The sequence below is a fragment of the Lethenteron reissneri genome, chromosome 47 (genome assembly GCF_015708825.2).
Source record: "Lethenteron reissneri isolate LAM-NWPU_2019-01 chromosome 47, ASM1570882v1, whole genome shotgun sequence".
NCBI lineage: Eukaryota > Metazoa > Chordata > Hyperoartia > Petromyzontiformes > Petromyzontidae > Lethenteron > Lethenteron reissneri.
In genome coordinates this window covers 11,798,396-11,808,393 of record NC_083825.1, presented here as the reverse complement: position 1 = coordinate 11,808,393, position 9,998 = coordinate 11,798,396, and the positions used below count along the sequence as shown (strand labels likewise).

At 54.4% G+C, this 9,998-nt stretch overlaps 1 long non-coding RNA gene across 1 annotated transcript; it reads left to right on the top strand.

Annotated features, from left to right (window-relative positions):
* The first annotated feature begins 2 nt into the window (after nucleotides 1-2).
* Nucleotides 3-4,781, top strand: LOC133354501 (uncharacterized). Its single transcript, XR_009756594.1, has 3 exons — nucleotides 3-254; nucleotides 4,026-4,108; nucleotides 4,500-4,781. It is a non-coding gene; the product is annotated as an uncharacterized LOC133354501 (long non-coding RNA).
* The last annotated feature ends 5,217 nt before the right edge of the window (nucleotides 4,782-9,998 follow it).

Genomic DNA, 9,998 nt, shown 5'->3' with positions numbered 1-9,998 from the left:
ATGGGCGGAGCCAGATCACGTGCCCCGCAGGCGCCCGATGGGGGCAGAGGAAGCTGCCTCCGACTCAGCCAGGGCTCAAAGTCCTCGACGCGGCTTCTGCGGTTTGAAACTCGGAACCTCCTCACGCATCGAGAGTTCAATGTTTGAATGCAATTTAATCGAGGCCACTGTATGGTCTTGGTGTGGTCCTTTGAATGTCGGTGTTTTGCCATCTTGCCCAAGCTTGGATTTGATGTTGACAAATCTACAGGGAGGTATGTACTTATACAGTTTGATTTTGCACTACATGTTTATTGGTGACTTGACTACATTTTCTCAATCCTTACTCGAGTATCCTTCAGTGCATTTTGTTGTTGTTGATGCAACTGGCTGACCCGCCCCTTCTGGACGTGTGTGAAAGAGAACGTTAAAGCTCATGGTAAATACAGATTTTGATTTATCTACACGCACACACGGAGGGCATATCCGGGTACCTGGCCTCTATGCAGCAGACACGAGTAATTGATTATACAGTATTATCTTTCAGGATGTTATTAAGAACTTTATTAAATGTTTTGTCACAAATCAAACATCGAGCATAGCAACAAATATCATGCAACACGCCGGAGACCGACACCTCCCTTACCGACCTCACCTCGTCCTCCTCACCCATCGCCTCGTCCTCCTCACCCCTCGTCCTCACCCCTAACCTCGTCCTCACCTCACCCCTCCCCTCGTCCACCTCACCCGTCGTCCTCAACCCACACCTCGTTCTCGCCCCTCGTTCTCCACATCTCATCCTCCTCACACAGCTACCTGCACTCTATGGAGTAGACGTGAATAATTGACTATAATTCATGTTATGAATAACTTTATTAAATGTTTTGTCACGAATCAAACATCACCTCGTCCGCACCCCTCACCTCGTCCTCCTCACCCCCACTCGTTCTTCTTACTCCTCACCCCTCGTTCTCTTCACCCCTCGTTCTCCTCACCCCTCGTTCTCCTCACCCCTCAGCTCGTCTTCCTCACCCCTCACCTTGTCCTCCTCAACCTTCGCTGGTCCACCGCACCCCCACACCTCGTTCTTCTTAGTCCTCACCCCCCGTCCTTTTCACCCCCCGTTCTCCTCACTCCTCGTCCTTCTCACCCCTCGTCCTCCTCACCCCTCGTCCTCCTCACCCCTCGTCCTCCTCACCCCTCGTCCTCCTCACCCCTCGTCCTCCTTACCCCTCATCCTTCTCACCCCTCGTCCTTCTCACCCCTCGTCCTCCTCACCCCTCGTCCTCCTCACCCCTCGTCCTCCTCACCCCTCGTCCTCCTTACCCCTCGTCCTTCTCACCCCTCGTCCTCCTCACCCCTCGTTCTCCTCACCCATCGTTTTCCTCACCCCTCAGCTCGTCTTCCTCACCCCTCACCTCACCTTGTCCTCCTCACCCCTCGCTCGTCCACCACACCCTGCGCCTCGTCCTCCTCACCCCTCATCTCGTCCCCCTCCTCACCAATCACATCACTTTATCTGCCTCCTCACCCATCACCTCACCTCGTCTGCCTCATCACCCATCATCTCACCTAGTCTCCTCACCCATCACCTCACCTCGTCCCCCTCACCCACCACAGCACCTCGTCTTTCCTCACCCATCACCTCACCTCGTCTACCACCTCACTCATCACCTCACCTCGTCTTCCTCCACCCATCACCTCAGCTCGTCTCTTCTCACCCATTACATCACCTCGTCCCCCTCCTCACCCATCACCTCACCTCCCCTATCCTCACCCATTACCTCACCTCGTCAACCTCCACCCCCCCCCCCCCCATGGGTTTTATCCTGATCTTGACACGCTGTGGTTATGAGATATTAAATACCTCACCTGGGACGCAGGAGGTCGTGGGTTTGATCCCAACCCTGACTATGCCTGCTGCTGCTGTATCTTTGGAGTTTTCGTCTCTCTCACCCTATGACCCATACTCATAGAGACCTACACAGAACCTCATAGAGCCATGCTCCTAGAGACCCACACAGACCCACAGAGACCCACAGAGACCCATACTTATAGAGAAGAGATGTTGACTACCTCGCCTGGTTCCCAGGAGACCCGGGTTCGATCCCGACCCCAGACGATGGCTGCTGCCGTATATTTGGAGTCTGCGTCTCTCATCAGGGTTTAGGATCTGGGGAACCGAACCCTTCCGTAGCCCGGGGACTGTCTGTACACACACACACGATGAGTGGTACAGAAGGTAAACAAATACATCATCAGCACCAACCTGGATGTTGGACTTCTTTCGCACCGCACGTCGCCAACCGTGCTAATCTGGACGTATCTCTGGGTGTCTGGGTCTGGAGGTCTGTGGGTCTCTCTGGTTCTCTGCTTCTCGGTGTCTGTAGGTCTCTGTGGTTGTATGTATGTTGAAATGCTTTCGCACCGTACGTAGCCAACTGTGGTTAATCGAAAGTGAGGTTGGCGGGGCAGAACCAGGCAAGGATAACAAAGTAAACACAACACCAACAAGCAGTCCTAAAGAAACAAGTGTCAATCTATACGATGAAGATGATGATTTGAAATTGCAGGGCAGCTCCCAGCGGTGCTTCCTAATATTGTTGAAAAGGAAGACAGCATTCCAGACGGCCGCGGAAGCGGCGCATCTGAAAGTGCCGCGCGATGATGATGGCGGGGGTGGCCACCGTCTTTGTGTTGATGGCTATCAGCCAAAAGCTGCCGCTGCTGCGACGGGGGTGGTCGTTTATGCTCCCGTGTTCCTTCCTCCCCGTCTCCCCCCTCCTCTTCGCATCACCTACTCTTTCCGCGTCTCCCTCCTGCTTCCCATGTCTCCCTCCTCATGCTCCCCATGTCTCCCTCCTCTCCTCCCCGCATCTCCCTCCTCCCCGTGTCTCCCTCCCCGTGTCTCCCCCCTCCTCCCCGTGTCTCCTCTCTCCTATCCTCATCTCCCTCTATCCCTCGTGTCTCCCATCTCGCATCTGCCTCCTCCCCGTGTCTCCTTCCTCATCCTCCTCACGTACTCCTCTCCTTCTTGGCAAGCACTTTGTGCATGTGGTGCGTAATGATAAAACGTAGTAGGGCTTTCGTGACCAATATAGTTTTTTTTGGGTTAGATGTTGTCAATATAAATGTGTCGTTAAACCCGCCACCACTCGACCACACAGCCAATTAGTAACGGGGTTTATCACATAAACAGAGCGTGGTGCCAATTCGTTACTAGTAACAGCACTAAACCGGTTGTGTGTTGGAGAGCAAATCCACAGAATTTACAGTCTTGAGTATGGTGATGTTTCGCCAGCAATTACAACCGGCATCATCAGGTGACAGCCAGATCTGTTTACGTGACAAACCCTGTTACTGATTGGCTGTTTGGTCAGGTGGTGGCAGGTTTAACGACACGGCGTTTACGTCAACTAACCCAACAACAACACCTGTATTGTGTAATGACGATGACAGCCGTAGTTGTTGTGGTTGGTTGTGTTCAGTTTTATTTTTTTAATTTATTTGGTATAGCCCTGTGAGCCATTCGGCTCTTGCATCGGGTGCAACCGCAACAAACAAAAGACAAAAACATGAACAATAAAACATCTTAATGTGACTATGCGCAAACAGAAAATCCAGGAAAAAACAGCAAAATATTGTGGGGAACGGTGGCATAACCCCTTTGCTTTGCTACGAACCCAGCGGACCAGAGTTCAATTCCTGCTGACGGCCACCAACACCACCCAGTGATAGAGATGATTTGAACCGGTCCTGGGCCTCCCCTATGTCGATTCAGCCCCAAATGAGTAACCTGGTGCGGCGGTGTGTAGTAAACATTGCCACTGGGGGAGACAAAGGTGGTCGGGGGAGCATGGTGCTGGCCACCCACCCCCTCATGTGCTGCAGTACCCATAGCCTTCATAGGCGCTGCTGCTACTTGCTCACATCACTTGCCCCAACAGTCTGTTAAGGGGTTACCCAGGGAATCTTTGTGGTTGTGGTTATAGTTGTGGCTGATGTTGTTGTGGTATTTGTGGTTGTTGATGTGGTTGTGGTGCTAGGGGGTTCTGTGACCAAGATCGCTAACTACAGTACCATGCAGCACGAGGTGGCCCACCTGAGGTCACCTGACCACTCCGCCGAGGTACCCCCACCCCCCGCCTCCTCCCTCCCCCCTCCCGCCCACCACCACCCTCCCCCCAGTGGTGATGTATGTTGAACTTCTTTCGCACTGTACGTAGACAAGTCAATTGGGAATCAAGCCTCTCTCCTCCCCATGTCTACCTCCTCCTCTCCATGTCTTCCTCCTCATCCCCGTGTTTCCCTCCTCCCCGCATCTCCCTCCTCCCCGGTTTTCCCTCCTCCTCCCCGTGTCTCCCTCCTCCTCCCCGTGTCTCCCTCCTCATCCCCGTGTCTCCCTCCTCATCCCCGTGTCTCCCTCTATTCCTCGTGTCTCCCATCTCATGTCTGTTTCCTCCCTGTATCTCTTTCCCCCTCTCCCCCTCCTCCTCTCCTCCACGTCTTCTTCCCCGTAGATCTCCACCTCGTCGTTCCCCTCGTCAGGGGAGGCCGCTGTACGAACCCTCGGAGGCTGTTTGAGGAGGTGGACAAGGAGGAGGTGGGCAAGAAGGTTGAGGAGCCGCTCCTGCACTTTGTCAGGTTCGAGAACGCTCACATCGAGTGGAGCCTCCACTTCATCAGGGAGCGTCTCCTGCCACGGGCTCCCACGCACGGCCACCACCACCACGGTCATCGTCACCACGGCCACTGCCACCATGGCCACCGCCAACACGGCCACCACGGTCACCACCACCACCACGAAAGTGAGTGGGTGGGTGAGTGGGTCGGTGTGAAAGTGATTGGTGAGTGAGTGGGGGAGCATGACAGTGAGTGGTTAGTGAGTCGGTGGGTGTAACAGTGAGTGGTGGGTGGGCGTGAGAGTGAGTGGTGAGTGAGTGGGCGGGAGTGAGTGGTGAGTGAGTGGGTGGGTGTGAGAGTGAGTGGTGAGTGGGTGGGTGTGAGAGTGAGTGATGGGTGGGTGTGAGAGTGGAGGGTAGGTGTGAGAGATTGATGGGTAGGTGGGCATGAGTGGTGAGTGAGTGGGCGGGTGAGAGAGGGAGTGGTGGGTATGGGAGTGAGTGGTGGGTGGGTGTGAGTGGGTGTGAGAGTGAGTGGTGAGTGTGGGTGTGACAGTGAGTAGTGAGTGGGCGGGTATGATAGTGAGTGGTGAGTGGGTGTGAGAGTGAGTGGTGAGTGTGTGGGTGTGACAGTGAGTAGTGAGTGGGCAGGCGTAAAAGTGAGTGGTGAGTGAGTGGGTGTAATAGAGTGAGTGGTGGGTGGGTTGGCGGCGTGAGAGGTGGTGGGTGGTTTGGCGGGCGTGAGAGTGGGTGAATGGGTGTGAGAGTGAGTGGTGAGTGATTGGACGGGAGTGAGAGTGAGTGGTGGGTGTGGGGTGGGTGGGCGTGCGTAAGAGTGAGTGGGCCGGCATGAAAGTGAGTGGTGAGTGAGTGGATGTGAGAGTAAGTGGTGGCTTCCACGCAGCACTAAGGTGGTAGCTATCCGAACGGTTAAAGTTATTTTTATTTCTTTCAATTTCGATAGATTCTCTAATTAGTCTTGGCCAGTAGTAGCTAGTTTTACACAGAACTTCAACATTATCAAAATCAATTGAGTGTCCTTGTTGGCACGTGTGTTCTGCTACTGCTGACAGTTGTATTTGGCAGATGTTCTTTTAGTCTCGTGCTGATCATTCGTCCTGTTTGCCCAACATGACATTTACCACACGTGCAATTGATCCTGTATACACCTTTTGTTGATAGCTTCGGTAATACATCTTTTGTACCAGATATAAATTTCCGTATTTTATGTACAGTGAGGGAAAAAAAGTATTTGATCCCCTGCTAATTTGGTACGTTTGCCCACTGACAAAGAAATTATCAGTCTATAATTTTAATGGTAGGTTTATTTGAACAGTGAGAGACAGAATAACAACAAAAATCCAGAAAAACGCATGTTAAAAATGTTATAAATTGATTTGCATTTTAATGAGGGAAATATGTATTTGACCCCTTCTCAATCAGAAAGATTTCTGGCTCCCAGGTGTCTTTTATACAGGTAACGAGCTGAGATTAGGAGCACACTCTTAAAGGGAGTGCTCCTAATCTCAGTTTGTTACCTGTATAAAAGACACCTGTTCACAGAAGAAATCAATCAATCAGATTCCAAACTCTCCACCATGGCCAAGACCAGAGAGCTCTCCAAGGATGTCAGGGACAAGATTGTAGACCTACACAAGGCTGGAATGGGCTACAAGACCATCGCCAAGCAGCTTGGTGAGAAGGTGACAACAGTTGGTGCGATTATTTGCAAATGTGTAATGCGGGCGCGGGCGACCTCCCGGATGTGACGTCACGGAGAGGTGGAGTTAGGTGACGTGGGAGCAAGGTTAAGGTTCTTAAGGGATGAGACCGGAAGAGGAGGGGAGAGAGTGAGAGACTGGACGAGAGTAAGGCCACGTTGGGCGAAGCGAGGAAGAGTGGCACCAGCGGCCAGCGGTGGCCAGCTAAGGGAGCAGCCAGCGGAGCTGCGAGAGAAGACAGCAGTGTGGCTGCTGGAGAGAGGGTGGTTGAGGAGCTGCGGTGAACACAGCCGGCGAGGCTGTGTGTGAGAGGCTACGAGAGCGACGAGAAGAGAAACAGCAGCGAGTGCAGCCAGTGGGGGCTGCGTGAGGGTAACAGCGGCGAGGCTGCTGGAAGGTTACGAGAACAACGGGAGACCAACAGAGGAGCTGTTGGCGTGACGGGAGAAACAGCAGTATCAGTATCAGTGCGGAAGGCGTATAGAAGGACAGCCGTGTGGGTTGCGAGGAAGAACCGAATAAAGGACACCAAGCCAGACTTCGTGGTCGAGTCCTTTATTACATTGGTGTCGGAAGTGCAACGGCATGTCGAAACAAGTGAGAAAGAAAAATGTTCCAGCGCCAGCATCGGCTTCTTCGTCCGAAGACGACGACTTCCCTCCAAACATGGATCCTGCCGGGGTGGTGGAGGAGAGCCCTGCTGAAACGAGTGCGGGGACTGGGGTTGAAGATGTAGCCGCAGTCTCGGGGCCGCCGACAACATCAGACGCTGATCTGCGATGGCTGCAGGTGGCGGAGCAACTGGAGATGCTCAAGGACGTCCTGGGCCAATTGTGTCATCTCGTCACCCCAAGGACGGCGACGGAGAGGGCGGAGGGTGCTCCACAGGCCGCCACGGTATCTTCGCTCCCGGCGCCATTGGCCACGCGGCAGGAGGCCGCCATCTTGCGCGTTCCGCGGCGGGAAACCGCCATCTTGACCACGCCGCGGTTCGACGCCATTTTGAATTTGCCACCGGAGGAGCCATCGGCGGAGGGCGGAGTAAAGAGAAGTCGGAGTCACCATCTCACCACGGTCAAAGAATTCGCCATTGGGGGCGACTGGAGCGCTTTCGCCTGCAGATTTTTGGCGGCGGTCCGTTCTGCGAGATGGACCGATGCTGAGGCCTTAGAAGTGTTGCCGACTCTTCTGGACGACGAATCTGTTCGATTTTTTCGTTACATTAAGGCCGAAAAGAAGAAGACATTATATGGAGTTTTTCAAGAAATGGCCGACGCCTACAAGCCTCCTGACGACGCGCATCGGCGATTTGCTCAACGACAACGAGCGCCCGAGGAATCGCCCGTGGCATACAGGGGTGCGGTGCTTGATTTGGCTATGGCCGCGTATCCAGAAACAACACCTGACCTGCTCGAGCCTCTCATCTTGGGCAAGATGCTCGAGCTGTCTCGGGATCTTGGGATTCCCATGCCGGTGTGTGGGCATGAGAAGCTCACTTCCCGGGCGGCGGCAAAATGTCTGGATGCACAATTCAACCTCCGACGGTGGAAACAAGTCGCGGCGTGGACAGGGGGGCCCGTCGCAGAGGGTGGCGCTCTGGGTTGGGACCCTACGAAGTCGGTATACGTGCCGGATGGGGGGGGCCCTCAGGAGCTGACGGCCGCCTCTGGGCCATGGTCAGGCCGCGGTGGGCCGGCCTCTCGCGCTGCACCACCGGTACGGGGCCGGCGGGATGCAAGGCCTGCGCTTCGGCGCAACGACGCCGATTGTTTCCGCTGCGGACGGAGGGGCCACTACGCGAAGGACTGCTGGGCCCGCATCCCGGGTCCGCCGCAACAGGAGGCCTCATCAACGGCCAAGCCGACCAAGGAACCACCGAACCAGGCAAGTCGGCACGCACCAGACACCCGGCAAGGCTTTACACCTCACCCATCACCTTCGTTGTGCGATCCTAGTGTTGTTGTTAAAGAGAGACCTTCGACGGGGCCTTGTCGCTCTGTGACGCAGTGGCGCAAATTGGCACGGAGGGTTGTCGCGGCCGCTACGGGTTCGTCCACCGTGCCGGGGTCTATACAAGGGGTGGACGTGCGCATTTTGGTCGATTCCGGAGCGTCCGCGACTATAATATCGGATGTCATTTTTCATCTGTTGGGCATCTCACCCGGGGCCGTGCGTCCGGTTTACGGGTCGTGCGTCGCTGCGAACGGGGGTAGTATGGGCATCGTGGGCCAGGTGGACGCTAAAATATCTATCGGGGATGTGTCGGCCTCGGGCGTTGTGTTGATTTCAAGATCCTTGGCAGTTCCTTGTTTATTGGGCACTGATTTCCTGGCTAAGATGCCTATTTTGATCAAAATTAATGAGAATTGTATTGAACTGCCGGGTGGCCGTCAAATTTCGTTTCTGCCGTCGCCCTGGGGGCGACCTGCTTCGGCCGTACAAGTGCAGGCGCTATCCGTGGCATCTGTTGACATCCCACCTGGCTCACAGATGCTTATTCCCTTGCGGTATCGGAAGCCCCTGCCTAGTGAGCTAGGAGCGGTTGGGGTCTTGTTGTCACCTTCAGCCTCGATAACGGCCGGGTTGGCGCTGGTTGGGGCACAGACCATCGTCCGGCCAGATCAATTGCCGTTTTTGCAGGTGCTCAACGCGGGTACTGAAAATGTTCGCGTCCCGGCTGGCACGGTTGTGGCACATGCCACTACGGCATTTACGGCTCACGATTGTTCGCATAGCCAGGAAGTGGTTGCTGGTGTTTCCGAGCCTATGGCTTCGGATGATCACTGGATTGCTAGCTTATGTGACGGAAATTCTTCCCTGTCTGTGGATCAACGGGGTGCGCTTCACAAATTATTACTGACGTATTCGGATGTGTTCAGCTCCAATGATTTGGATTTGGGACGCACCTCGTTGCTTCACCATCATATTGATACAGGCGACGCTGCCCCTATTCGATTGAATTCGCACCGAATGAGTCTCGCCGAGCGAGAACACGTTCGGGGGGCAGTGGAAGACATGTTGGCTGCGGATATTATATCGCCATCAAACAGCCCATGGGGCGCGCCTGTGGTCTTGGTTAAGAAAAAGGATGGCAAATTACGATTCTGTGTTGACTTTCGGAAATTGAATAAGATATCGGTGGCAGATGCGTATCCCCTGCCGCGTATGGACGACTCCCTCGACGCATTGTCGGGGGCTAAGTTCTTCTCTACACTGGACCTCTCTTCGGGATTTTGGCAGCTTCCCCTTGACGAGCCCTCACGGGAGAAGACCGCATTCCGTACGCCGCAGGGGTTATTTCAATTTAACTGCCTTCCGATGGGGCTGAATGCGGCCCCTGCCACATTTCAAAGGCTCATGGAGCTCGTTTTGACGGGGTTGCAGTGGGAGACATGTCTCATATATTTGGACGATATTATTGTCTTCAGCCGAACATTTGATGAACATTTAAGGCGGTTGGAGACGGTGTTCGCGAGGATGCGCTCCGCGAACTTGAAATTCAAACCAAAGAAATGTCACCTACTGCAACGGTCCGTCCGTTATTTGGGGCACATCGTGAGCGCTGAGGGGGTGTCTACGGACCCGGAAAAAACGGCGTGCGTCCGAGATTGGCCAACTCCGGCCACCGTGGGGGATGTACGTCGCTTTCTGGGATTTGCCTCGTATTATCGAAGAT